Consider the following 22,692-nt stretch of genomic DNA (forward strand, 5'->3'; position numbering starts at 1 on the left):
ATCTAACACCCATTAGGGACGCCTAGGTTAGGAAAGCGGGGATAAGACTGGGGCTGTGGTGATAGAGAGGGATGGAACTAGCCCCAAACATCCCAGGAGCCCAGCAGGCCCTAAAGATCCCTTCTTTATGAACTAACCCTCACGTTGCCTGTTGTTAAACCACAATAAAAACCCTTTGAAAGTTATCTGAGAGTCAGAGGGGATATTTGAGGTGTGCACCCCGTCACCATCACATATTAGCCAAAGCTAGAAAGAGTATGATAGTCACACAAAGGATTACAATGCGAAGACCCAAAAGCAAAAGCAGTCTTGCATAAACAGCTGCTGTTTCAAAGCCCTTATTTCACTGGGATGATATCACTGAAAATGGTGTACCATGTGTTCAATGTGGAGCCTAAACAATGAACCTGCATACATTAGATCTATTGTTCCCTAGGCCTGGCAATCACTTAAAATAATCAAAACACAGAGGGAGTCAATTTAAAATAAATGCAATTTCCATGCAGTGGGCCACCGTACTTGTTTTGGGAACCCTGCATGCAATTCTAAACATCTACCAGGCGGAGTGGAAAACGGTATAGAAAACTAGGCGAAATTGCCTTTACTCTTCAGTTGTAAAAAAGTAAAGGACTCCTGCACATTTCATTTTCCAGATGGTGTTAATTAATGGATAGTAATGATTCTGCCTGCTTTTTGGCAGGTACGCATTCAAGGCGGAATCCATTTATTTTAGTCTAGCATGAATGCATTAAGTACACTGCCTTCGTCAGGGTATTACCAGAATACCTGTGGTTCGGTATCTGGGCACGTTGAAAAACAGTTAGTTACTTGCCTTAGTAGGGCTGTGCATTTATAGCAAGCTTCATACTTCCATACCGCAAGTGGTTAAAGAAAAAACAAAACCAAATGGACACGATCAGTACTAGCATCCTCGGTACTTGAAGAACCCTGCACTACATTGGAATGAAAGTTTATACTTGCTATCTGCAAATGTGTGGGCTGGAATAATAATCACCAGCATGTGCCAAGCTACACAATGATACTGCAGGCAGTGGTACAAGTATCCTATCGGTATTTAAAAACGGAATGGTACCTGTTGCACAGCCCAGCCCAGCAATAACAGATTTCGTGTAAAGTTTGCACACTAATCAACTGCTTCTGCTTTCCCTTCAAGGGACAATCTTGGATATTCCTTTGGAAAAGAGATTTTGTCGATTATGCTTGTTACCCAGCCTGCCTGAGACAGCAAAACGTGTGTTAACTGAGTGCAGATCGCTGGGCTCTGTATATATGAGTATGTTGGGAAAATGTGTCCATAATTATGATCCCATTAAGACAGAGGCTTTCTGGATTTGCTGCCTAAATTGTGAACTGGAGTCACTACATATTGCAATGTATTGGGTATGGCATCAGGAGGAAGAAAGACAAAAATAGTCACAGTAACAATAAGAGGAAGAGTATAAATTGAAGAAATTGGGAGCTGTGCGGGAATCATTTTAGATGCGCAGTGTTAGGATGTGGTTAGTTTTGATACGCGTGGATATCGCTTTTATGGAAGTAGTCTTGATGATGAGAAAATATGTTGTTTTTTTTTTTGCCAACAAGAAATGTGTTTAAGAAATGGGTTTAACATTACCTTAATTGTTGTGCAGTAATAAGGATTCTTTTATAGAACACTTATTTATTGGTTTTTAGACACCCTTTTCATATATGTTACTAGTATGGACTGTCACTTAAGTATTGCTTAATAATTGTTAATTGATAGTAGATGCAAAGTTTTTGTCAAAGTTTTATTAGAACTGTAAACAAATATAAAAACATAAATAAATAAATACATACATAAAACACATCAATAAAATGCTGGTATGGTCTCCACTTTCATGCTTGGAAAAGATGCTTATTGATCAGACAAAACTTTAAGTCAGCATTTTGCTAATAGTACTTGCCATTTACCATTCCATATTCACTCATCCCCTGACCACCCAAATTATCTCTGGTATGATCTCATTTGTAAACTGATGAGTTTATGAATGCGGGCCATTCCTTTATTTATTGTTATGTGGGCACCATCCTTTGGTGCAGTTGCAGGCCTTGCTCTTTACTTTCAAGAGCACCCAGGAGTTGTTTACTGCACAAGAGTGTGAGCATGTGAAACGATCAATAGCCAATTGTCTATATTGAATTATACCTCTCGCTAGTTGGTAAATTCTTGACATTTGTCATTATCAAGGGGCAAGTTGAAAGCAAGTTTTCTAGTTATTTTCCTAATAGTAATACATTTGAATGATTTTAAGCAGATGCACCGAGGATTTCAATTTCGGTGCCCAGGAGAGATGCCACATCTTAGAGGCACCAGAGCAAACTAACGTGTGGAAAACTGCTGTTTTCTACATTAGTACAAGAGCTATATTTCCCCTTTCAGGTAGTGCCAGGTGTTTCAGTAAATGCATTTGTTAATCGGCCTTCTACCTCAAATCTGACTCAGGCTTGGAAGGAAGCCTCTGGATTCACCCGACTTCTTGGTTTCACTCCATTTCGCCAAGTGATTTCAACATATGATTTGTCATACAAGCTAGGGTGACCAGATGTCCCGGTTTTGCTGGCACTGTCTCAGTATTTGGCGCTCTGTCCCCCTTTCTCAAGACTATGTTCCCATTGGAAACTGCAGTGGTCCCGGTTTTTTGTAGTAGGTCTTCATAGCTGGCAGACACATCTCACAGAGAAGAAATGCTGCATTTTACAACTGAAGATAGTGTTAGTTTGTGATAAATTAATTATAATATGTGTTTCTTTGAACAGTAAGACTTAAAACCTCTTCTTCAAATGCTACTGAAGTGTGGCGCCTTGACAGCAACTTTCAATAGTTAGTCCTACTTTTATGTTAGTTGCTCTGTGTTAGTCCTACTTTTATGTTAGTTGCTCTTCTTTTTTGGTTTTTAATTCTGATCACCCTAATACAAGCAGAATTTCTGAGAGCTATAGCGATCGAGCTACAGGTTTAGCAATCAATTGTTATTCCCGGAGAATAAAAGTGATGTTCAGAATTATAGAACCAGATTTAAGTGTAGAAAGGGACTTTACCTATGGCCAGTAATGATGGCCATGTCCGCAAATGGGCTTTTCTGAAATCCATTTGACCATCATTGAGGATACCTAAATAAAGTAAGCCTTTTCTGATCTGGTCTGTACTGTGCAGAAATCATCCATCCTTACTGTCGGCCACTCATAACACTTTGAGCATTAACCCGGATCCAACCCACTACCATCCATGGGTGTTCATAAAGGCAGTTGAGTTAATCTACCTGGGGGTAACTGAGTGAGCTAATGGCGCGTTAAATGTTAGCCATCAATTTTTTCTGTCTTTGATGAAAAATGTGCTCAATAAGTTTGCGTTGAAATGGCAATAAAGAGACCAGTTGTTGGCGCCATTATTTTATCAGTTTATCGTGAAAGATGAGACATTTTACCTACCAAGAGTTTTTGCTAATTGTGTCACTGAGCCACGTATTGTTTCCCATTATTATAGCCTTACATTTAATTTGATTTTGCTATCGTTGAAAACCCAACGGGTAAGAAGTTCAAGTCGCGAGTTACTAGAGAGCCATCAAACGTCTCTTGCCCCTCAATTCCCCAGATGCACATCACGCCCTTTTTTACACGCCAAAAGTGGCGAATTATCACTTGCCAATTGCCAGTGGTGCACATTTTGGGGCCTGCTCATTTTTGCTATTAATGTTTTTTTTTTCTTTAGCTGCAGTTTTATGTAGCTCAAAATTTTCATTGGGAAGTTTAGGAATTCAATTTAAAATATAATTGTGGGCCGCATTTACTGGAGTGTACCTCGCCTGAACTAGCACACCCATCTTTTATTTGGAAAGAAATTAGTAATGTGCTTAAGTTACTGATATATAAGTCACTGAAAGAAAACATCCTCTCACAAAGTCACCATAAACGGGGCATGTCTTGTCGGCTGGCATAAGATAGCTGTTCTTGACATTTAATTGGCTGGCCACTTTCCTGTTCACCACGTACACCACCAAGATAAGACCACCATATGATTATCTAGAAAATCCTGCAACTTAAAAAGTCTGGAAGTGAGCTGCTATCTCCACTTGGGCGTATGGTCCATTAGGTGCAGCACACTGGCACAATACCACTGTCCAGACTACACATAACTATTTAGGTAGAAGACAAAAGAGGACCTGCACGGCTTAAGCGCCTCAATTGTGGCTTCTGCTTGATAATCTCGTTGTTGATCATTCTGCATTTTTCTTCTTTCTAAAGGTAACCTATGCCATTCTTGTTGCAGAACAGTGGGGCAAAGTTTACTTTCTGTCCCCAAGTAGCATTATTAGAGGTCATCCATCAAGCTTTATTCCTAGTAAAACCGTTGTGCGCACCAATGCCCTGCGCCACAGAGTATATCCACCTTGAACCTAGGCACATTGGCTCAGGTTGCAAAGAGTGCCACTGAAGGGGAGTGCATTCTTGAACCTAACTGGATGTCTTGTGAAAAACTTAGGGAAGGCAGTAGCAAACCTTCATGCTTTCCAGCACTGTTAGGCAGCTGCATATTCTCCCTACCATCCAGTGTGTGAATAGACTTTCTACAAATATGGCCCATTAGACTTCAATCAAACCACCTCGCTCTCAGTTTTCTCAAACAACCTACTCAAGTTGGTAAATGTTAACATTAAAACTCAAAACCCTCATTAACCCTTTGCATCGTGTCTGAACGGATTCCAGTTAATTGCGATTGAAAGATAAAGGGCCAGATTCATGGACTATTGTGCATGGTGCAAAGTACTTTTCACTGGTTCAAAGTGACTTTTGCACTGCCAACAAACACCCTCCTTCATGGAACAGTGCAAAGTGTCTTTTTGCCATGCAAAGTCACTTTGCTCCCCTGAAAAGTATGTTGCACCGTGCAAAGTATTCCATGAATCCGGCCCAAAGTTTCAGAAAAATCTTGACGTTACTCGAAAGCTCCACTGATTAGGACTTTTAACTATGTTATAATTATCTCAGACGTCCCTCTTATTGCTGACATAATATCCTGTGGTTTGAAAGCTGCAGCACACCTTTGAGTTGTGTGACTGTGGCATGCGTGTCAGTGCTATGATTGTACAAGCAAGCACTACACTTAAAATTAGACGTAAGGCTCCTCACTGGAGAGCTTCCATTGCCTTTCTTTGACCCATCTTCTCAAACTCACTCCAACCTCAAGGATTCCTTGCAAATGAGGTATTGGAGAAGCTTGGGGAGGTACCAGGATGCCATACTGTAGTTGTTTTGCATGTTCGCACATTGCTCTCATGTTGTAGTCATATAGTCTGAACGACTATTGTGGCCAGAGCATGCGGTAGACGCACCATATGAAGTTCATGGCTGCTGGATTTGGTGCAAGACAGTAGATAAATGGGCAGGGTTCTGGTTAATGGATGTCATGTCTTCCTCACCATTCCACCAACACGCGCAAATGGACAATGCAATTAGTCTCCGCAAGACAGGACGCAATCAGGAGGGATGGCAAGGAGGGGCACTATTTACAGAAACGACGAAGTTGTAAACCACAATGATCTGTGGATATTCATGATGTGTAGTTTGACTTCTCAGGGCACAAGCTCTCCTCATGGCCATGGTCATATACCTGTAAACATATCATGCAAATCCATAACCTGCTGATTTTTAGGACTGCGGTATGACTCTGAGCCTTCCTCCTTCTGTTGGTGCTCGGTGGATCGGGAACTAGAGCACGCCGCCTTCTTGTTCCCAGGATTGATGGCATTGTTTTCTCTCTTTTGTCTGTTAAGGAGCCCAGGCTCATCTTTCTCCGTTAACTCTTTGCATTAACTTCAGGCTATTGATTGTCGGGGTTCATTAATTCCTACCCAATGAGGCTATGCATTTTACAAAGGTGTCAGCCCAGAGCCTTCCTCTGCAATTACTTAGGCCCTCCCTACTATTTGGAACGGGGGAGAGATTTAAATAATGACAGTCTGTCGCCTGTGCATTAGGCAGAGCCTGGGAGAATGCAGATCATAGTTAATCACTGCAGCCTTAACACTGTCGCAGACGAAATAATGGGGAAGGAGGTGAGCACTGAGTGAAGAGCAGATCTGAAAAGGTATTAGGTGTCACCCTGTCTATGTGTTACTCATGAAAGCAATTCATGCTGCTCCTTCTCAAGTATGTTCAGGGATTTATCAGAGCAGCTTGTGAAACATGTGTTTCAGTTATTCAATCAACTTCGTCGGCCCAACTGATGTTTAATAAGCCGAAGATGCAGCGTGAGATGCCACAGCTGCATCTTAGAGTGCCAATATTAAGATAGAGAGACAAGTCTGGCCCGCATGCACAGTGGCAGTGCCATTCTGAAGCCTTGAGTCCGAGTGTCCAGTTGAAGCCTCTGTTTTCCTACTCTCCCACTCTTATTATTCAGATTCTGACAGTTATGCTGGGAAAGTGAATAGGTGGGGGTTGGAGGGGTAGCTCTTATTTCAGTAAAGACTCTTACCTACTACAGAAGCATAACGTGTCTTCTACACACTGACGTCAAGGATTTGTAGAGGAGGACATCCTCAGCAAATTTAAGCCGCGTCTGGGCAGGAAAACTAGGTACAACAGTATCAATGCAATCAAGACCCCCCCATCTACAAGGAACGAGATGTGGTCAAAGGAAAACTGCACAGACTTACATGAATGGGCGCTCTATGCATAGCCTGACTAAGCTGCTACACTACAATGTTGGAAGCTGATCTTCAATAAACATTGTAAGGTCAGTAAGTCTTTGCTAGGCTAAAAGCAAAGCTAGGCGGTATCAAAGACTCTATATCCATACCTCCGGTCCTGTGCAAGTGATCAAAAGGTTTACAGCTTTAAAGGAAAAACTGTGCACAGGAAAATACCGAACTATACATGTCTATCCTGTAGCAGTCAGTAGGTCAATGATCTCACAAGTTAAAAAATTGCACCAAAATCAGTTTTAAACATTAGCACACTAAACCCCAATTTTCCAAACTGATAAATCATAGGGTTCACCAGAAAGTTCTCAGCGAGGCAAACTGTATAGTAGTGTTTCAGGCACATACTTTCAAAGGGCCATTTTTGGCCCATCTTTCAGCCACCCCTGTCTCCTGAATGAAAGTAGATGGCCCAAAGATTCCTCTCGGTGGTGTCATACCATGGACATGACCCAACAGACTAGACCACACCACCCCGAGGTTGCTATTTCTTTATTGTCTGGCTTTATCTTTCTTAAACCTCCAGAAAAGACAAACCAGACACACCTAGGGCAGGATTCCCACAATACCATGCAAGTGACCGAATCCAATCTTTTCGAGGAAGAAGTGACCATAATTTGTTTTTTTTATTTTTTTACTGAAGGGACAAGGAGTTTACAGGATTGGTAGAAGGTAATCTAACATAAGTATAATGTCCTTCATACACATAATGTGCCCTCTCATATAAGACATACAGGCGCGCGTGTGCACAAAAACACACACACACACGGCAAGTCAAATAATATGAAATTGCAGGCACCCAATACCAGATGTTGTTTACTTGCCTTCTGTTGTCTCGCCCCATACCGACCCATGAACCCTTCCACGAGTTTGCATTTCTTGGCAATTTCTGCTCTCGCAAAACACACAGAAAGCTGAACCTCTTATTCAGTGCCTCTTGTTAGGAAATGCTCTGTGAATGAAGTACACATTCACTGCACTGGGGTGGCTTTTGGGAGCAACAATTTGGAAATTAAGCTTCCTCACTTTTGCTGTCCAATCTGTTTCACGGGCTTAATTCGCTGGCAGGCTGACTGTCAATTTTGTTCCCTGGGCTTGCTCGTCCTGTACTCTGACAAACTAAATTGCTCGCATCAAAATGGAAAAACAAAAAGTGAGGATAAGCACAGAGGCCGTGCTCATTTTTGCGAGGAACACAGGATTGCAGCTAAGTAGCTGACACTGGAAAGTATGACACGCACCCGCTAGCCAGGAATGGATGTCAGCTAATTGAATAATGTGTGCACTCTTGCAAATTGACACCCCGTGCATTTGGATCTCAGGGAAAAAACAATGCACCATTGACATCTGCCTCTGTTCATTTTGCTTATGTATCTGATGCAAATGGAGCTCTTTTAAATTGGTACAGCACAAGAACAGCACACACATTAGTTCTATTTCTGCTTTATTCAATATCACCTTTTGTCTGGCATCTGAAAAGGGGCAGAATTGACTGAAGAAATCCCTCTGTTATTTCAACATGACGGTGCGGGTGCTGTACGCGTGACCCTTCTTCTGATGTAAATTCCTTCTTCTTGAAATTGAGCTGTGAAACCATCATGCATGGGTTCACTGACCTTAGACTAGCCGTGCCTGCTGAGTAGGGTATCACGTAATAAAATCAAGGCAAAAAGGTCGCTGGTAAAAAAATGTGCCGTGGTTTGAACCGGTAAAGGTGTACCCCATTATACCATTTAAAGGGATTGGGGGTTGTGGGGTTTGTCCTCCGCTCCCCTTAAATGGTATATTGGGTCCGGGCATTGCGGTGGTGTCCCCCGCATCCTTTACTTCACTGTGGCAGCAAAACCACAGCATTTTTGCCGCAATATTTTGTATCCACGGATATTTGTGCCACGATTTTACGACATGGAACCCTGAGTAGCACACATGCAAGTATGTTGGTCTTCACAATAAGTTTTTTTTTGTCTTTTTAATGGAAAGAGGCCTCCTCCAGCTGTTGTTTTACTCTGGTGCCAGTGACGTTGACTTTTTTGAGCAGGTCTATAAAACAATGTGGGGACATGAAGAATCCATTCTAAGGTTTGCAGCCTTTTCCCACCGCCCAAGGAGACCGCATCTTGCAAGAATAGGGTAAGTGGCGGGAAAGTGTAGCTAGTGAAAGAGCTCGGAAGCAGCAGTCACGTCACAAATTGGTCCCCGGGATGCCTTAGTGTATATGCGGTGCATGCTGTGCAATTTTCAGAGATGAACATTCTATGCTTTAGCAGGACCTTTCAAAGAATGTTATCAATGGCCTGCAACCTGCAGCTCTCCAGATGTTTGTTTGGACTACCACTCCCATGATCCCTCACCATTGAATATGCTAATTAGGTTTGACGAGAGATGTAGTCCAAAACAGTTGGTGATCCAAAGGTTGCAGATCCCTAATCTACAGGGTGGTTGGTGAGGGTCCAGTTTCAAATCTGTTCACTAGTTTAACGTGAATAGTTATGTCGGGAGAAGCACCAGGAGGACTTGTCTATATTCCCTTCCCATGATAAATATACTACCTTCATCAGAGAACTCTATGGGCCTCATTACAAGTTTTCCGGTCCAGTAACTACAGTACCAATAAGCTTTCCGGTACTGTAGTTACCGGACTGGCAAACTACGAGTTCTGCTCGCGGATGCCTTCCCGCCCGCCAGGACTGGCCTGGCGGGAGTACCGGCATCCGCGAGCAGAGCATGTTGGATGAACCGGCGCCATTCATGAATGACGCCGGTGCATCCGGCTTCCCCATTGCCATTAAGCCGTATGGGGCTCAAATGGGAATGGGGAAGAATATTTTCCGGCGCCCGCAAATGGGCAATTACCGGGTCTGGCAGGGCCGTAATGACCTGGTAATTGCCCATTCGCGGGTGGCAGAAAATTTTGCAAGTTTGGCAGCAGCCTGCCGGTTTTACCGGCAAGGCTACCGCCAAACTTGTAATGCGGCCCAATGTCTGATGAACCATTTAGTCCGCAAATTCTGATCCTGTAACATCCTTTGAAATCTGAAATAGCATTTGGGCTTCCAGAGGGGCACAGCGCGGGCCGTTCTGGAGATATGATTTACCAGAGCCAACATTGTCATGCAATGGAAATATTAAAAACATTTATGGGTAATCAGAGTGCTAACTTTCACTGAGGTACAAAATACCAAAAAAATACCGAGATTTTGCATCTTTTTTGGGGGGGTCCCCTAGGACCCCCCTGTTTTGGTACCCTTTTAACCCCATCTCCACCCATTTTAACCCCTTAGCCCACTACCATATATATATATACGTATTTACAATTTACACTGCCTCTGCAGTGTATGTACAGTTCCCAGTGGCCACGTGTCCATGGCACTGGTGCCACAAGCAGAATGTACCCTTACTTGGCATCCATTTGAGTCCTCTCTGTAGAAGGGCCAAGGCTGGAATGTGCAGGGAGCCCACATTGGGGGTTCTCTGCCTCAGCAAGGGGAAGCATGCTGGCAAGCAATAGAAAGAAATGCCTCTCGATGCTGATGCTTTCAGCCGCCTGTGTTTTTAATCAGATGCCTTTCACAAATGCCCAATCCACACACCAGCGTGAGACCTAGAATGTATTTGCACAACACAACAATCTCAATTTCGTTTTTGCAAGTACTACAATTTTATCAAATTGATGTTTGAATCTGGAGCAAAAGATTCTTACCCCCTGCCACGTGTCTTCTGTATTTTGCTTTGTTGTGTCTACTTGTAAAGCGCAAACTGTCTCCTGCCAGAGAAATTCTCCTGAGACTGAAGAAAAGAACACAAGCTGTGCTTTGTTATGGTTCGATTTATAACAGATACAAAGAACCTGTATTTATTTTTTACAGAAGAGGATGCATAAGTCTTAGGTCCATCGGATGTGCGTTCCACAACTTTATGGTAACCACCGAGATTGCACGACCACCCACCCTCTTTTTTCGTGAAAGGTGGAATTGTTAGAAGGTCTGCCTTTTAGAAGAGCACAGCATGCGACCAGGATTAGGGAGCACACGTTTATCCATCAAGAACGCGGCCGTTGTGAGATGCCTTATTAGACATTCAAAAAGGTTTAAAATCGATTATTTCCTTAATCAGCAACCAATAAATTACATGCAGGTTAGCGGGAATGTGTTCAAATTAGCACTTCCTCATAGGCAGGCGGGCATCTGCATTTTGAAGCTTCTGCATTCTACGTCGGAGATAACTGGGCAGTCCCACCAAAACACTGCTTGCTAGTCCCATCAAAACACTACATGCCAGTCCCAGTAAAACACCGCTTGCCAGTCCCAGTAAAACACCGCTTGCCAGTATTAGCAAAACACTGCTTGCCAATAACAGCAAAACACTGCTTGCAAGTACCAGCAAAACACTGCTTGGTAGTATCAGCAAAACACTGCTTGCCAGTACCAGCAAAATACTGATTGCAAGTACCAGCAACACATTGCTTGCCAGTATCAGCAAAACACTGCTTGCCAGACCCACCAAAACATTGCTTGCTAGTCCCATCAAAACACTAAATGCCAGCCCCAGCAAAACACTGCTTGCCAGTCCCAGCAAGACACTGCTTGCCAGAATCAGCAAAACACTGCTTGCAAGCACCAGCAAAACACTTCTTGCCAGTCCCACCAAAACAATGCTTGCTAGTACCATCAAAACACTACTTGCCAGTCCCAGCAAAGCACTGCTTGCAAGTACCAGCAAAACACTGCTTGCCAGTCCCACCAAAACATTGCTTGCTAGTCCCATCAAAACACTACTTGCCAGTCCCAGCAAGACACTGCTTGCCAGTATCAGCAAAACACTGCTTGCAATACCAGCAAAACACTGCTTGCAAGTACCAGCAAAACACTGCTTGCCAGTCCCACCAAAACATTGCTTGCTAGTCCCTCCAAAACATTGCTTGCTAGTCCCATCAAAAACACTACTTTCCAGTCCCAGCAAAGCACTGCTTGCAAGTACCAGCAAAACACTGCTTGCCAGTCCCAGAAAAGCACTGCTTGCAAGTACCAGCAAAACACTGCTTGCCAGTATCGGCAAAACACTGCTTGCATAGTGTGCTTTGGAGTTGTCGGTGTGGCCATGTGTTGCCGCAGGACTTTTTGGACTTAAACCAAGGTGAAAACTTCTCTTAGCAATACATGGAGAGCAAAATGGAACTGGACAGGTTGTCCCTTTGGTAGTGGAGTAGGAGGGAGATAAGTGGGCAGGGGTGGGTCTGCGCGTGGGGGTGAGTGGAGCGAGGGTGGGGGAATAAGGAGCAAAGGGAGGGGAGTGGCAGTGGTTCTGGGGTTGTTCCTCAGAAAAGATGTATTGGGAAACGGTGGAAGGGTGAAAGTATAAGCTGTTCCGGGGGTGTCTAACAGAGGGGTGAGGAGTTGGGGGCGTTGGTCATACACTGAAAATGAATCCATTTTGAAACCAGGGCCTGTCTTAGGCATGGCCGATCTTGGCGGAAGCCTAGGGTGCCAAACTATTATCATTTACAAAGGGTGCCACATCATGGAGGGGCCTAGAAAGGGTTCCTTGTGCTGGCGCAGCCGTTGCGATCGATGTAAAATAAAAGGTGCCCCTGTGCTAGTGTTGCAGTAATGCTCAACTGAAGTGAAAAGCTCCTCCCCACTTACGTTTGGCACTGCTGCCACGGCAAACTGGCATGGTGGAAGCACCCTATTTAAGTTAAAAGCTTCCTGCTCTCGCGCTGGTGCCAGGTGTTCCAGCACGGAAGCGGGGAGCTTTTTAGTTTAATAGGGCGCAGCTACTTCTCCTTTACCGGTCAGCCTTTGAAAGGCTTCTCTGAGCTGGCGTGGTGTGGTGGCCTATTAAAGTGAAAAGCTCCACGCTCCTGTGCCGTGGCATAGACAGGGCAGGGCCTGAGCTGGCAAGGCCCACCCAAAATCTGTAAATGCCCACTCAGCAGCACTGTATGGTCATTTACAGATGTTAATATCACTGCGATGGGCCCAACTACATTAGCTTCAGGCCCCACTTGTTAGACAATCCTGGCTACGCCTCTGCTCCCATACTGAAGCAAGGAGCTTTTAAATTAAATAGAGCATGCCCGCCCAAAATGAAATGCTCCCCCTCCTAGGGTGGAAGCCTAGCATTTATTTATGCAAAATGTATGTTTCACATTTAAAATGGCGGATATTCTTATTGAGAATGCTCACAAATTTAAATATGAAACATGTTTGTGACAGTGATTCAACAAGAATTCCTTTTGAGTAATGAAAGTCGGACTCTGCTTTTTTTATTGGTCACATACTCAACCTAACAAAAAAATGTATTGCGTTGCAACACATATATACCAAGTTGGACATCTTTAGAACAGTATGTGAGGTTGGTTGTTTATGCATTGAGTCTCATGCCAAGTCTTCTGAAGCTGGGCTTGGGAACAGATCTGGGAGTTTCCCTGGTCAGCTCTGGAACGTGGGATAAAAAACGTTTGCCATGCTGGGAGCTTTTCTTTTACATAGGGCACAGCTGCCACGCCAGCACAAAAGAGGCGTGAAGAGCTTCCCTGAGCAGCGCCGTGGTGTATACAACCCAAATGTATCTTTGGGTGAGGGTGGCCGGAGGACAGTTTTGAAAGCTCATCATCAAGGGGCATATTGATATTGCCTGGGCAGGCTTGCGCCCTCTACCACTGTATGCTTGCTGCTGCTGCCACGTTAATGAATGGTCAAATATAAATAGTTTGCTCTCCCAGGTGAAAAATGGCACCACGCTATTCCAGTGAAAAGCTCCCTTGCTGATGCTGAGCGCGCGGTCACGGGGTGCGCGCATCACATTTTGTTTCGCCCAGGGTGCTGCCAGAGCTATAAGGCCGGCCCTGTTTGAAGCTCAGTTTCATGAGTGTTTTGCTGCAGTTGGTTTGTTCGGAAAACCTCCCGTAGGACCGTTTTGCCGGCCCACATGATAGCTCTGCTGTATTGGAGAGGCCTTGGGTGCCACCTAGATGAACTCCTCAGACTCCATTTTGTGCTCCCTCTTCACTCTCAACTGCCACCTCCGTGCAGCAGGGATTGTTGCTTTTGTCTGGGTGGTTTTGCGGATTAGCCAGAAGTATGCCATCAGCAGATTGCTTTCGAATGGAGCCCCTCATATCTTTTTTATATGGATTTTCTTATGATGGATGATTGCCTTCTCTGCACTGCCCGATATCACACAGCACTCCAGAAAGCCTGATTTATTTCTCACGCTCAATGAAACTAATAAGCCGGAGCAGTGCGGGGCAAGAACCTGCTCCTTGCAACGCTCACGCTAAGGTTAATAGAAAAAAATATCACTTCAGCACATTTGAATGGAAGGTGAACAGTGACAAGGGCAATCGGCGAATGCATGGCGGCGTCCTGGCGATCACATAAGGCGAGCGCGCCTGTGTGCCTGCTCTGCTCACATCTTGGACACACAGGGAAGAAGACGCAGCCTGGAGACTCGGAAGCCATTTGCAACTTCTGCGTGAATGGTGATGCACCAAAGCCGGGCTCTAAATAAAATGGCCGCCTCATCAAGATTTTGCAATAGAATGTCATATGCAATGCAAGGAGGACTAATTATAGAATGCATGCTAGAGGCTTGGATGTTGGACCTAAATAGGATACAACATAACTTCCCCTCTAACTGCACGTGAGAAGGTTAGTCACTGTGTCATCGAGCACACGACTGCGAGTCAAATGTATTCAGGTAGGGAACTCTCAGATGACATGCTAGCCGTAGAATACATGTGATGAGATGGATCCAGAGTTACCTTGATATTACCAAAACGTGTATACATTTCCCGTTTCACAATGTGTCAGTATGCAAGAGACTTCAGAGTGCAGAGGAACAGGGAGGTAGGGGGGCGGGTTCAGGTGGCATTGACCAGCCCAAGCTCAGTGGATTGTTGTGGGGTGAGGCTAGAGTGGGTATCCGAGAGATAACACGAGTTGAACATTTGGAACATGTTTCAGTATTTGGCTTGTTTTTTTTCAGGGGGGGGGGCACTGTCTGTGACACCAACCAGGCCAATGTGTTGGTGATTTGTAAAGCGCTGCATTGCATAGCCACCTGAACTCATCAGAGTGACCAGAGAGAGCACGTGTAGTGAATGGAATGAGCAGATCTTGGCAGTGTAAATGGTGGGGTCAATATCTTCAGCAATGTATATGTTCTGGTTGAGTCTTCCATCCAATGTAAATGTTTCATTTCAAAGGCTTTGCCTAATAGTTCTTCAGCTTAGGGTTGCTGGAAGGCTTCTGAAGGTGACGACGGAAAGACAAAACAAGATGGAGGAGGCACCCCTATAACCGGGGCAGGGTCCTCCTCCTCCCTCCTCCCTGGGTTAGGGGGAGGGATAAGCCAAGTGTGCCAAGGAGCTTGGAAATCCTGTGAAGGGCAACAAAAGAAAGGGGTGGGCCAAGCCCCATGTAAGCAGCGGGCGCTGGCTACATGAAACATACAGCCTGCAGGAGAAGGACGCCCGCTGGTGCTAAGAAGGATTTCCATTTAAATTGTTTGGTGGAGGAGGTTCGTGACGCTCCTCATAAGGTTCCTGTTGCATAAAAACAAAGGGTATGTGTAAAGGACCGGAGAGGGGTGTCTGTACTTCTGCTCTCTATATGGCTGAGGGGAGGCACAGAGGACCCCAGCCGAGATTCTCTATTATTGGTATGTGGTCGAGCAATCAAGGGCTAGCTTCTCAGGAGGTGATGCAGGCTGGTTCCTAAGTACAGTGTAGTCCCTGAACCCCCACAAAGGAATGTCCACCCACTGTATTACTGAAAACACAGTCTTTATATAATTAATATTCAAAGGTATGTACACTATCACAATAACACACTTTGTACACAGAAATCAACAATGGTAAATATATACAATTCTAAAGTGGTACCACCAATATTATCAGATCTCATTAAAGTGCATCAACTATACTGTTAGAATGTCACACAGATCAATAACAAGGAAACCAGCAATAGAGATAAGAAGGAAAGCAAGATGGTTGACACAATAGGCAGAATACTGGCCCCGTTACCTAGACACAGTTCTGTGTGGAGATCCCCCCACCTGGAAAACCTGTAAAATAAGGACATAGCACAAGCCCAGTCCATATATTGCTGAATAGTCTTGTTCTCTCCTATAATGTTTTTCCCCCCCAATGTACCTGGTGGAGGAGAGTTCTTCGAAGAAGCGTCGACGGATCCTTCTTGAGTGACCCCCTTTCAAGCAGGAGTCACGGATCATCGAGAGGCGTCAAAGAAGGTGAACTTGGTGTCGACGGTGTCCATGAGAATTTCGAGGGTGCCGAGACCACGACGTCAATCCAGGCAGTGCTTGTCGGCGACGTCCTGTGAGGATGAGGTGTGCGGGGCACTTCGGCGATTGATTGTTCAGGACCGCTAAAGAGTTTCTGAAGAACTGTGGCCCAGCAAGGGCGTCGAGTCGTCAAAGTCTTTGTGGACTTCAGGTGGCGGGAAACCCACCGGCGGATTCTCCTGGGCGCGTCGGCAGCCTTGACTTTCTCCGGCAGGACAAAGCGGTCGATGTTGCGGACAAGGGAGTCCTTCGATTCAAATGTTCTTCGGCAAAGGAGCGGGCGGCTCCGGTCGTCAGTGGCACGGCGTCAAGCGGTCCCCTCTTCTGGGGAAACACGACTTCAACGGGCCTCCAGCGGTTACACAAACCTGCAAACCCTGGTCGACGGCAATGGACTTCGACAGCGGCGAAGTCCTGGTGCTTCACTTCGTTCTCCTCGGCGGTCCCGTCTCGGGTCGGCAGCCTTTCGAGGGTCTGACTTCCAGGGAGCTTTGGCGAAGGTTAGCGGTGCTCGAGGGTCCTTCAGAGCATGGGAAGAGGGTGCCTTACCAGGTCCTCTCTCGGATCAGTCTTCGACGAATTCGGCAGCTTTCAGATCAGATCGAAGCAAATGCAACAGCAAGTCGTCTTCTTCCAGCTGGGCGTCGAGGATCAGCAGTTCCAGTTACTCTTCAAGTGTAGACACAGCTTCTGAACAATTTCCAGTGGTGAGAGGTCCCCAGATATACTATCCTGTCTCTCATCCACACTGCTGGGTCACTCTCAGCAGCCAATCATACAGAAGGGCATTCATGCAGTCAATCAGCCAATCAGGCACACAGTGCATTCAGGCCATGCTCCTCCCTCTCAGACACTCACAACAAGGAATGTGGATTGGGACAAGTACCCAGCCATTCAACACTACACACTGCATTCAGGCCAGTTTCGGGCAAGGCTGTCTCAGTCTTTGTCTCTCATACCAGAAACCAGACAGCCACAACAAGAAGTGCATATTGGCCACACACTCCATTCACCCAGGTCCCACCCACAGGGTGTACCCACAACATACAGTCACTGGGAAGGCTCCAGCCAGTCTGGACTGGACTTCACAACAACACCATATATGGAACTTCCACCCAACAGCCGGTCGGGGGGAAGGGACAGAGTCAGGGCTTCCCAGGACTTTGGGAAAACAAGGTAACAGGCAATAGAAAGCAAGAGGCCACAGGGGCCATCTTGTTTCCTATCAGGAATCAACTGATTCCAATTGCAGGGCCTGGGTATCCCAAAATGGAGGATACTCAGAGCACCTGTCAATTCAGCATGGAGCTGCCACCATCCCCTGCTCTGCGGGGCCACCCACAGGTGCCCAAAAACATACACTAGGGGCACAGGGTTGTACCCCCACCCATGGGTGTCGTAAGGGTATCCCATGAGTCTGTTCACCAAACCAAAAGAGAGAGAGCTGCACCGCCAAGAGTCCCACATGAACTCCTGCGCGGAAAAAAATGACAGAACACACGATTAAAAGGCAGTAAAGGACAAGGATACGGAGGCCCTGTCCCTCCGATGCATTTCCAGCATCACAGTACGTTCGAGTGAAGGAAGTGTTCCTGCCGGGGTCAGGTTCCAGTGTATGCAGTGCTCTCTTAAGGGCATCATGCCACCGGAGTTTGGGTTTTGGTTCGTGGAGTGCCGTTTGAAAAGCATAAGTAAATGGATCGCTGTTTGGGGATCAGGGCGTCTTGCACAAATGCTGACTTAGCGCTGTGCCGTATAGGAAAGCATGCATAGCGAATTTGTCAAAAGGTTCATCCGCATTGTTTTTTGCAGTTTCGAATGCTGGGGCAGACCCCGTTATGGGTGGTCGCTGTGTTTTGCATTTGTTTAATTCACTGTGTCGGTTGCAGTGTGTGCTGCAGCAAGGTTAGTGAGGTTAGCGGCATGCGCAGGGTGGTTACGGCACCGCCGGCTCTAGTGTACAATGTATGGAGCTTTGTTTTTTTTTCAATACATGCTGGCAGCGATTGCGGCCCCAAGTTGTTGAAGATTGTGGGATGTTTTAACCCACTCTGCTCTGCCCTGCAGCATCATTGTGTGCGGGTGGCACCAGAATCAGCAAAACGGCCGCGAAAACCCCATGTGCGCCAAAACCTAAGGAAATTGCACTCTGCCAAGAACAAAAATATGGCTGCCAAATCTACCATGCATGTTGTCAGTGGTGGAATGGAGACCACACTTCTGAAACATGTCATTGGGCTGCCCAACATGTAAAAATGGAGCACAGATGAAAAGCAGTGCTGGCTGAAAGAAATCTGAAATCTTGCAGTTAAATCTTTTCTTGGTTGCTGAAAATATGAAATGCTGGTCCTAACCACCCACAAACATCCAATCTTCTTGCAGGGTGTCACATTTTATTGAAGTCAAGAAAGCATTGTGGAATTGCAATATAGTGGAAAGCTGAATTGGTCACAAAAACATCCACAGACAGCTTGCCTGCCTGTGAAAGCTGTCAAAACCTGGGCACGGTACCAGCGGCCGCCTGTGACTGTTTCAAAAGCCTGCATTTAAACTGTAAACTTGTACCATTAAGATCTAATGTCTAAAACCTAAGTGACCTGTTATCAAGAGTAACCTAGGTTGCAACTATTTAAACTTCATGGTTTAGAGCCTGGAATCAGTGTTCTAGATGTTTGTTTTAAAATTGCAAGTTTATTTCCAACAAAGAAAAATGTAACAAAGTGACTTTTAAAGTAAGCCTGATTCAAGCCAAAACTAAAAAACAACTTCCCCCACTGGGCAAGGTACCTCCCTACTGCTCTCTGGGCCAGGAACTCACATTCAGGTGTTGTTTAAGAGAGGAGGGGCAACGGGGCTGCTCTGGGAAAAGCACAATGGGCTTCCTCCCAGGCATAGAGATGCTAATCAGGAAGGATTGTGAAGGGCCTCTGCCAGAAGGAAGTGGGCGGAGATTGCTGCTGAAGCTGTAAAACCAAGGAGGCACGGACAGACCATTTTGTTGATTCACAATAGACCAAAAACAGATTTCTAATAAGACTGATAATTTACTGTGGACAATTGTCAACCCCGGACTTCTGAACCTAAAATCTTGCTGCACATTTCAAGAGGAACCAGAACTCTGTGCTATGTTCTGGGACATAACTGTAGAAATTGTGGATTCATAGCAAATGTATTTGTCAGAAGCATGAAACTTCACACACTTATGCCCATATGCAATGCGCACATGTGTACACATTTTGGACAAATTAGAGATAGTGTCCCGGACAAAAAGTGCAAAATTCTGTCAAATCCAGACCAAAAATACTACCGCGACGGGGCTTGGAAGAATATTTGCTCCACAAAATATGTGATCTAGATATGCTATTGTTATAAAGTTTGTAAAATTGTAAATATATATCATATGAAAAGTAGATTTTATGTTCAAAACCCAAGGGGAGGATGCCCTGCCTCATAAAACCACATCATCATGGTGACACACTGTTTTCCCCTCCAATCAGGGGAGAGGAAAGATTCTAGCCTATAGCCAACCAAGGGGCGCGCTTAGGTTGATGATCCAGCATGCACACCCCTTTATCAAATGCATAAATAGAGACAGCTGAGGACTCAGAAAGACACACACATTCACCCACCAAGCGATTCCTGGCAGAGCACTTTCCAAGAGAACTATCCATATTCCAGACTCCATAATCCATACTCCAGAAACTTGGCAAACAGAAAGGCCCATTTCCAAAGCTGAACCATTCTCAGCTTGGCCTTAACATTCCAGAAACCCGATTTTACCCCAGACCTATAAGGGGAACCAAAGAACAGCCTGGCTGTGCTGTACTGCTTCCCTGCTAAGAATTATTGCCAGAATCCAAAGACCCAACCCAGTAGAGCCGTGCTATGACCAGATAGCTGTGAACCAGAGCCATTGCAGATCCAGTCCAGTCCTGCCGTGCGTGAACCAGAGCGCCTTGCTAATTGCAGACCAGAGCGCCTGGCTGTCCAGTCAGGTGTGCCCAGCAGAATTCCTGTCCAGAAATCTTGATTGACCTGAATCCATGACGGTTCTGTCCAAACCTATATAGTGAGTATCCTTAGTATAGGACTGTCACAAGCTTATGTACTGTCCATAGTCATCCCTATCCAACCCCATCCCCTCTTATATCCAGAACTGCATTGTTAGAATTATTGTTGAACTCCCTGAACTCTCTATCTCATCCCTATTATTTCTTCTGTACTAGTAGTGTTAAACTGATCTTTGCGCTGATATATATTTTTCTGAAGAAGGCGAGCGTCTCGGCAGGCAAAAACCTGATCCAGCGATCGTCCTGGGCTGGTGGCTGTGCTGCCATGTAGTTTCTTCATAGTCCATCCCTAGTTTAAAGAAATCTTGTTTATCTTTTTAAAAGCACCTCTTTGTTTTACAATTTGCCTCTGTCTGAAAAAAACGACCTCCACGAAAATATCCATAACTTCTTCAATGTTCATGCAAGAAACGGAATTCAAGTGTCTGCTGGTAGCTACCATCCTAAACTCTCTAGAGAACACACAACTGCATTTCAAATCCTTATAGTTCTCCTGCGATCGTGATTACCGTGCACGGAAAGCTTTGCCGCAAACTTTTCGTTTTGGCTAAATCTATAGCGTGTGAAATAGCTTTTCATTGCACCCGACCTCAAAATTGTTTTCTCATTGCTTATTACTCTCAAATAATTGCTAGGGTTTGTTTGCAACCATAAAGGTGGCCTAAAGGAGACCAGGACAAGCTCAGATTGTCCTGGTCTTGAACAGCACTCCCCAGCACTCCCCAGTCTGGGATCATCTGCGGGTAGGTAGTTGGCTGGGACTATGGCGGGGGGAGCTTTGACCTACTGAAAGAATAGATGAGGGGAAGGAGGTCTAATTAAGAAGAGTATGGCTCAGCTCCTCACAGTCAGGAGCGGCACTTCGCCAGCCCGGTAAAACTCATGCAAGGGAAAGCAATCCGCAGAGGATTAGGGTGGGGAAGAATGGGGCTAAATGACAAGTAAAATGGAAGTGGGGAGCCTCCCTTTTAAAATACAACTGTGAAGGGGGCTTTTTAAAGTAATTAGAAGGTCTGCTTCCTCCGTCAAAAACCGCGCTCCGCCAGCACAAGATCCCCGGCAAGGGCCTTCACCGCAAGGATTAGTGAGGGGGGTCAAGTTTAGCCTGATAAGAAATGGATAGGACTGAGACAAGGGGGAAGGAAGGCAATGTGGGTTTGCAAAATTCTAGCAAAGGAATAAAGCTCAAACTTCACCCATCATGAACAGCACTCTCCCAGCATGGTAACTTGTGCAAGGGCAGGCAGAGCAAGGATAAGTTGGTTGGGGGAGTGTTAGCCTAATAAAATGGTGAGAGGAAAGTGCAGTGGGTGAAGGCTGACGTACGAGTTGAACTCACAGCAGGTGTAATCCAGGAGCCGGTGGTCTGAGATCAGGCCAAGTAATAAAGAAATGTGGAAGCGGCAGAAATATTCCCCAGACCAGGCACAATCTGGTCAAACGTGAAGTCCCTGTTTGAAGATGCAAAAGAGGGAGTGCATTGGGCAGCATGGGAATGGAGCTGTTACAAAAAATTGTGCACAAAGTGCACTAAACTCCTGCAACTATGAAAGAGGAAAGGGGGAGTCGCGGTGGGCCCACCTTCAGCGTGGCAGTGTTTTGGCAACCAGTAACAAGAGACAGACTCCGAATTAGCCATTGCAAAGCCGGAAGGGTCTTCGCTCTTCTCGAACCAGCGCCTCTCGGGAGCCTAAGCGGCGGGGGCGCCTGGTGGTAGCAATGAGGGCTCAGCTTCCCCCAGAGAAACGGCACTCTCTCAGCCCAGGAACACCTGCAGGGGCAGGCTGGTCTGAAGCACAAACGGTTGGGGGAGTTGTTCCTACTGTGGACTTTGTTGGGAAAAGGGGGAAGCAGGTTTTCGACACGGAGCATTTGCCACACCTTCAGAACTATTTTCACAATTGTTTGCTGTGTTTTCTATTATGTGTGAAAATAAATCTTCAGCCTTTTTATGCCAAAAAGAAGACATGTCTCATTTTGCACCTTACTAGTGGCAAAAGAAAGGGGCTAAGAGGAATGAGGAAGGGCGATGGATGTTGGGATAGTAATGGACAAATGCCCAGGTTATGAAGGTGACGGCGGAAAGACAAAACAAGATGGAGGAGGCACCCCGATAACCGAGGCAGGGTCCTCCTCCTTGGGTTAGGGGGAGGGATAAGCCAAGGGCGCCAAAGCTTTTGGAAAGCCCACGAAGGGCAACAAAAGAAAGGGGCGGGCCAAGCCCCATATAAGCAGCGGGCACTGGCTACACGAAACATGCAGCAGAAGGACGCCCGCCAGTGCTAAGAAGAATTTTCTTTTTACACCCACCCACCCTGCATAAGAGACAGCTATGGCGAGGCCTGGCCTTTGACGTCACCGGACAGCGAGGCAGTGTTTTGGTGACCAGTAACAAGAGACAGACTCCGAATGAGCCATTGCAAAGCCGGAAGGGTCTTTGCTCTTCTCGGAAGAGCGCCTCTTGGGAGCCTAAGCGGCGGGGGCGCCTGGTGGTAGCAATGAGAGCTCAGCTTCCCCTGAAGAAACAGCGCACTCTCAGCCCAGGAACACCTGCAGGGGCAGGCTGATCT

At 45.8% G+C, this 22,692-nt stretch overlaps 1 protein-coding gene across 9 annotated transcripts in view; it reads left to right on the plus strand.

The window, feature by feature from the left end:
• LINGO2 (leucine rich repeat and Ig domain containing 2) overlaps nt 1–22,692 on the plus strand; it is a 5,916,036-nt gene that overhangs the window by 5,639,175 nt on the left and 254,169 nt on the right. The window lies entirely within an intron of this gene.

Source organism: Ambystoma mexicanum, chromosome 6q (genome assembly GCF_040938575.1).
Source record: "Ambystoma mexicanum isolate Mex_15411 chromosome 6q, UKY_AmexF1_1, whole genome shotgun sequence".
NCBI lineage: Eukaryota > Metazoa > Chordata > Amphibia > Caudata > Ambystomatidae > Ambystoma > Ambystoma mexicanum.